Source organism: Macrobrachium nipponense, chromosome 18 (assembly GCF_015104395.2).
Source record: "Macrobrachium nipponense isolate FS-2020 chromosome 18, ASM1510439v2, whole genome shotgun sequence".
Taxonomy (NCBI): domain Eukaryota; kingdom Metazoa; phylum Arthropoda; class Malacostraca; order Decapoda; family Palaemonidae; genus Macrobrachium; species Macrobrachium nipponense.
Window position 1 is genome coordinate 48,974,524 of NC_087211.1, and position 7,904 is coordinate 48,982,427.

Below are 7,904 nucleotides of genomic sequence, written 5' to 3' on the forward strand. Positions count from 1 at the left end.
CAAGGTTACTTCAGAAGAGCCTGGCCGAGGTTAGCTATTCTTAGCCAAACTTTGCGAGATTTCACCTAAATATTAAAATAATTGGTTAATCTATATTATCCCCACTGACCCATACCAGGTATTGGGTACTTAGTTGGACTATTTTCATGTAAATTAGGGATTAGGTCAGGCTAAGCTTTGGACTGACTTGGATCACCGTAAAGTAGGCTAAACCAAGACAGCTGCAATTCACTTCAATCTTAACTACTTACCGGATTTTGGTGGGTACCGGTAGGCATGATTGACTCCTATATCAACCTCCTCAACACCAGCGTTTTGTCTGCTGGCGATTGACCCCATATTGAAGAGCTATGACATCAAAATAAACAAATATCGCATCGCACTGACACAGCCTTCACGAATCAGCTACACAAACAAGATGTTGCATTAACTACTGTGCAACACTTTTAATTATCGCTCTTTTAATAATTATTCCACGTTAAAATTACCTTCAAAAGATGCAGCGTTATAACTGTTTTATTAACTGTATTGAATTCAATCATTTTTATTTTATATTTCATTTTTTTGCACGCGTACTGTCTTCAAAACAAGTGGCTTTGTACAAGTCCAGTAAACATTGCTAATGCGGGTTTCACAATAATAACAATATATTTAGAAATGCCACGGTTTTATCTGTCAAAAACTTCATGCTATCTCCAACTAGCTAGTCAATAAGGCCAATGAATTTCACGTTATTTCATCTAAAACAACTGAAATTAGCGGGGATAACTTTGGATGACCTCTATTTTCATTTTCAACAATTCTTGGTTTTCAATGGTTCACTGCTTGTAAATCTGTCTTGGCCTTGTACGTAATTGATTATGAACGCTTGCAGTATTTGATTCAATCCGCACTTGGCAAAGACTGGGTTTGCAGTTATATATTTTTGTAGAAAGGTTTGAAGGATAGTTTGGTTACATAATAATCCTATAAAAATAACGGCTAATTCTGACTGATGATTAAACGTGTAAAACGTTCATCCCTTTTACCAATCAGCTTTAAGTGCAGTTTTTTCAGATTTCATGTAAAATCAAAACGGAATCAGTAGTAATTGTAAAGTATATTTCTTAGATGTGAAAAAGACGAGCCGGTTTAAGTGATACATGTACATTAAATTTCATATTCAATGCTTTTTAGCTTTCATGTCATATGAATCAATGGTTACTATAATCAGCTGATTAATAATTCATATTATATAAGTAGTATATTTGTTATTAGTCTTATAAGAAAATTCTATCACGTGTGTTATAATAAACAAAGAAAGCGTTTTATCTGTTAAGGACTTAACATAAACTTTTCAAAGATCTTATAAAAAGGACTAGGGAAATCCAAAACAACGATTTCACGGGGAAATAAATTACCTGTCAGAAAACACAAATTAAGCAAAGCTAATTAACAACCATATATATATATATATATATATATATATATATATATATATATATATATAATATACCAATATTCAGCACATGAAGTACATAGTCTTGATTATCCTCATCTTCAAAGAACATGAGTGTTCAAGAACTACTATTTTTTTTCTGTTGCTAGTTATGAGCACATTTATTTATATTAAACCATTTTCCCTTAAATGGTTAAAGATTATTAATACTAATATATATATATATATATATATATATATATAGTATATATATATACATACATACATACACACACACACACACACACACACACACACACACACACACACACACACACACACACACATATATTATATATATATATATATATCTATATATATTATATATTATATATATATATATATATATTAGTATTAATAATCTTTAACCATTTATTTTGGTTCTTAACGAATCTCGTAGTGAGTTGTATCTGAGGATGTAGAAATTGCACATAAAAAGACACTTAATTTAACTAAGTTATATTCAAGCAACTTACGTCAATATACGTACTATCAGCAGATATAAGCAATAAACACTGATAAAATACCGGATCAGGTTAAACTATTACTAAATTTAGGACGTCGTATTGAAGCCAACATATTTAATAGCATATCTTCTGATACAATTCATTACGAGAGCCATTAGGAACCAAAATAAAGTTAACAGTTATTATTATTATTATTATCATTATTTATTATTATTAGCTTTCACACATCACAGAGTACGTTCAGTTTGTTCTCCTTAAAGAAATGAAACTCCACCAAACAAAGGACCCGAAGCAACTCGGAATCCGGAGTCTCCAGAGAATACTTACGGAATCTCCGAAGAAGCGATCCTGGAAAGGCTCCGAGGACGCCGGGAATCCCGGAGCAGATCAGGCGTCTTGAACCAAAACTAACCTTAGTGAAAGCACTCTGGTTCAGCATCATTTAGCAAAATGATTTCTACAGCAATTAAATCAGTGTTCGGAACTTTCCTAGCAAGATTTGTGCTTCTGTTGCAACTTGTACTGGCGGGTGGCGTCCGTTGGCGGTCGACTCTTGAGAAAGAGCTTCGACTTTGTGACGCTGCTCGATTATCTCTTTTGGATTTCAGAATGGAAAACAGAGTGCGTCGCGCTCTGCATACCGTTCTGGACTTTATTGGTTTATCAAACTTTTCTGGATACGAGGAACCTTCCCTCTCAGCCTGCCACGGGACCCTGCAGAACTTGGTGAGGACCACTCTTCCAGGTGACCAGGGAACTGCAGCAGCTGACGAAGTTCTTCGTAATTTGGATCGACTCGTGTTTTGGCCCAAAATATTCCTATGTCTCATTGGCGTCTTTGTTGCCCCGTACTTCCTCGGAGGTACGAAGGACATTGCTGAAGGCGTCGAAGAGACACTGAATATTGATTGGCCATTTGATGACAACGAGAACAAAGAGCAAGAAGACGACAGAGACAAGGAAAATGAAGATGACGACAACGACGACGACGACGACAAAGGCGAGGAAAACGATCGAGAGAAGGAAAATGAAGATGACGACGACGACAACAAAGACGAGGAAGAATCCCAGCAGAAGATTAATGAAGAAGACTACGGAGAGAAGGATGATCAAGAGCGCCCAGATCAGGAAGACAACCAGGAGACGGAAAAGAAAGAGGAGGAAGACGAACAAAAGGAATATGAAGAGGGCGAAGATGAAGACTACGAAAAGGAAGAGGAAAGAAACTTCAGTGAAGTGACCGTCAATATCCCTATTACGGAATCCACTGGAAGGACTAGTCAGGACGATACAGAATCAGAGACCTCGAAGGCAGGGAGTGTCGACAAGATTCCTCCGCAGGAGGTAGAGACGCTTCCTCAGAAGGAGAAGAGGGAACTCAAATTCGTCGATGGCGATTTGTATGAGTTCCAACTATCCGTGAAAGAGAGACTGATTCTCCGAAAAATAGCGAACGAGGTCCGAGAATTTACGAAATTCTACAATGTCCGCCTCGTCCTTCCCGACGGCGACGTCCAGGAGGCCGCTTCTTTAGAAGGCGCTGGAAATCGCGTGGAAATGGCCTTCATGCACATTCAGGAGATCCTGGACGAGTATGAAAGGGAAGGATATGACAGCGACATGGAAGAGCTCTCTCACCAGGAAGCAGAGGAAGACCACAGGCAGGAGGTTCAGGAGACTGAAACTCCATCATGTTTTGCTGACGCCCTCAAAAGGAATCCCCAACAGCCTGTGGTTAAGCAACCAACCTTTGTTATAGTGCAACGTCGAACTCTCCCCCTCATCGAGGACGAGGAATTGCCATTCGAGGAAATACCAGAAGATGACGATGTGGATGAAATTGAGATTGACTGTGATTCAGAATTCGATGAGGAGGAGGACGACGACGACGACTGGGATATCGAGGAAACTAGGCACAAGGTCATAGTTAGTATATCGTTTCGAGAGGCACCCGAGGAGGCCAAACGAGGCATGATACGACGACATGTGCCTAAAGCTTTGCGCACCAAGGAAAACCAGCTTCCTATCGAAGAGAAGGCAGTGGATAATACACCACAGGCAAAAGAGGAGGAAAAGGTACTTCTTGAGGATAAAGAGGAAGAAAAACCTCTAACTCAAGAAGTACGAAATGAACAAGATACTACAAAAGGAGACGCAGAGGATAGTTTCCTTCTCCAGGAAGAAGGAAAGGAAAATGCTTGTCCACAGGAAGAGGAAGAGGAATGTGTTCTTCCTCGAGAAGAAAAGCAGGAAACTCCTCCCAGCGAGATTAGTAGAAAAGAAGAACATCATGAAGAAACGAGACCAGTGATTCAGCAAGATGAAAGTGGACGTCAAGAAGCAGGAAGGAAGACGTTCGCTAACATGGTCAAGACTATTCCTGAGAAGACCTCTGGAACAAGACGACCTGCCCCTGCCCCTGTAAATACCTGGGAAACAACTAGACCTATGCGATGCGGGCCTCTCAAACATGCAAGAGGCAAATGCTTCACTTTCCAGTGTCACAAAGATGTAGACATGGGCCATCTAATCGGAAAGGGAGGCAAATTCGCTAAGATGGCCAGACAGGAGCACGGGGTCGTCATGAACGTCCCGAACGATGGTTCAAGGATGGTACAACTCATGGGCAGCAAGAACAATGTCGAAAAGGTCTACAAACAAATCCAGTTCAGAGTAGACAAGATTTTCGACATCAATGAACTCCCCCAAGTCTCCCGTGGACTGTTTGCGGTCGGAAAACAGGACTTTTTGATGACTGTTCACCGCCAGTTCAGGGAGGCCATAAGGGGACCACAAGATGCTACCATCCGGAAACTCAACAGGGACCGGAATGTGACCATCTACCTCCCTGAACAAGAAGATCAACGCCATTACATCAGTATCTTTGGATCACTGGAAGACGCCCTCGAAGTCGAGCGAGTCATTTCGAAAATCATCGATGATGTCAAGAACTGGCAGACAGAAGACGACCTGAAACTCGTCGGCCTCAACTTCTACCAGTTCGACTTACCGCTTGAGGGCAGACGCCTCCTCCTTGGCCAGAAAGGAAAAGGTGCTGCAGAAGTCAGGGGCCTCTTCAGGGTCAATCTCATTCTGCCTCAAGAAGACGACGAGAGGGAAATCGGCTTTTTAGGCGGAGACCTCGACAAGGTGAGAAAGGCCCACGCTCACCTGAAGTTTATCTTTGAAGAGGTCAGCGTTGACAGCGCTGAAATCACTGAACAAGGACTGACCAAAATTGGCCCCGGCAAATATCGTTTCGACGTTGATGGGAAGCAGAAAGGACTTCTCGTCGGGCACCAAGGAGGAAAGCTCAAGAAACTGGAGAAGGAGAATAATGTCACCATCATCGTCCACAACAAAGAAGACGACTATGTCACCATACATGGTCGACTAGTCGATGTCGAGGACGCTTGCCTCGAAATACGAAAAGCGATGAAGAAACCCCCCCCAAGAGGACAGACAACAAGAGGCGACCAAACACAAGAGGAAATTGTTACGGGCTTGACCAAGGTGGGAGATCGCCTCTACAGAGTGGTCCTCGACTATCAGGAACGTGCCATGGTCATCGGCCGAGGAGGAGAAAACATCAGGAGGATGATCGGTGCCCACAAGGTCCAGTTCCACGGACCCCAGACGAAAGAGGAAGGCAAAAACTGCACCATCCGAGGCAGTGAGGAGGACGCCCTTGCCTTCTTCAACGAGGTCCTGGAAATCATCAAGAACAAAGGACAGAAGAGGGCACAAGACAGGCAGTACCAGAGGCAGCAGCAAGAGCCTCGAAGGACTGACAGAAAACCCACACTGGCCGATTTCTTCTGAGGTCAGAGGACATTAGGAAGATGAAGAGCTCCTAATAATGAGCCACAAATATTGTGCAATACAGAATTCCCTAGACTTTGGGAGTAACTTGCATTCAAGTGGAATTATAATTAATAAGTGTTCCCCCCAACACTTACATTATAATTCTCCTTGGGTTTAAGTTCCTCCCAATGTATAAGGAATTCGTCAGTATACGATATTTGTGCCTTAGTATTAGGGAACATAAAGGCACACAGGTGTAAGTGACAAAATGCATACGGACCCAAATTAAGCCATAGGCTACATTTAATACCGAGGTCTCTCTACCCTGGGAGTAACTTTCACCCATAGGGAATAGGATTATTATAATCAAGTGCTCCCCCAAGCACTTGATTATAATTCCCCCTTGAGAGTGCTTCCCCCGGCACTTGATCAGTTCCCCTCGGGTGTGAGTTATTCCTCGGATAGAGAACTCGGTATTAAATTATAACTGTGGCTTAATTCCTGAGTGTGTGTATGAGTGCAAATTGTCACTTATGCAAGTGTGACTTTAGTTTGCCGATTGTGGCAAACGCAAAATTTCCTAAAACTATAAAATATAAAATGCAAAAAGTGGGTTGTATGTCGCCACAAAAAAATTATATAAATTAAAACATAAAACCTTAAAAAACTAAACAAAAATGAAAAATGTGGAACTGTATGCCCTCAAAAAAATTAAAACATAAAACCTTTAAAAAATAATAACAATGCAAAAGGTGGAGTGTATATCCTCCAAAATAAATAAATAAATAAATAAACGAAAGTAGCAAGTGTGTAGGTGACGAAATTCACACACACGCAAATTAAGCCACAAATAACGTCTAATGTCGAGGTCTCTATTCCCTGGGAATTTATTTTCAGTCAAGGGAAATTACAACTTGTGCTTCCCCCAGCACTCAATTAAATTTCCCTTGGCTGAAATAAATTCCTAAGGAATAGAGACCTCGACATTAGACGTTATTTGTGGCTTAATTTGCGTGTGTGTGAATTTCGTCACTTACACACTTGCTACTTTCGTTTATTTATTTATTTTTTGGAGGATGTACACTCCACCTTTTGCATTGTTATTATTTTTTGAAGGTTTTGTGCTTTTAATTGCGTGTGTGTGATTTGCCACATTTGCACAATTGATTACAATTTGGCCACACTACAGAGGTGCCAAAAAGTCACCAAAATGGTAAGGCTATATTGTAATAATTAGCCTTGGGTGTTTTTTTGGAGGTCAGATGGACTTTTCCTTCAAACTGAAAATAACGCAGCCTAATGGCAAGCAATTGGTCACTATGCATATAAAATGGTCATATTTGCACAATTGACTGCAATTCGGCCATATTGCAGGGGTGCCCAAAAGTCAGGCCAATTTTGGACACCCCTGCCATCTAACCAAATTGCAGTTAATCGTGCAAATGTGGCCACTTTCCATTCAAAGTGACCAGTTGCTTGCCATTAGGCTGCGTTATTTTCAGTTTGAAGGAAATGTCCATCTGCACTCCAAAAAAATAACAAAACCCCAAGGCCGGGCATAATTACTTCAATATAGCCTTACCATTTGGGTGACTTTTTGGCGCCTCTGTAGTGTGGCCAAATTGTAATCAATTGTGCAAATGTGGCAAATCCTTTCCATACAAAGTGACCAGTTGCTTGCCATTAGGCTGCGTATTTTCAGTTTGAAGGGAGGAAATGTCCATCTGCATCCAAAAAAACACCCAAGGCTAATTACTTCAATATAGCCTTACCATTTGGGTCACTTTTGGGCACCACAGTTAGTGTGGCCGAATTTCAATCAATTGTGCAACTGTGGCAAATCACACGCACGCAATTTAAAACACAAAACCTTCAAAAAATAATAAAAATGCAAAAGGTGGAGTGATTTTATCTATATATATATATAATATATAATAATAGATATATATTATAATATATATGTGTGTGTATATATATAGATATATATATATAATTTTTTGATATATATATATATATATATTTTTTATATATAATATATATTTTTTAGATATATATATATATATATATATATAATTATATATATTTATTATATATTTTTTTAGATATAAATAATATATATATATTTATTTAATATATATAAATATATATATCTATAT

General features: G+C 39.8%; 1 pseudogene; it reads right to left on the minus strand.

The window, feature by feature from the left end:
• The window catches only part of LOC135197025 (E3 ubiquitin-protein ligase MGRN1-like), a 99,005-nt pseudogene extending 98,169 nt beyond the window's left edge, over nt 1–836 (minus strand).
• Between the last annotated feature and the right edge of the window lie 7,068 nt (nt 837–7,904).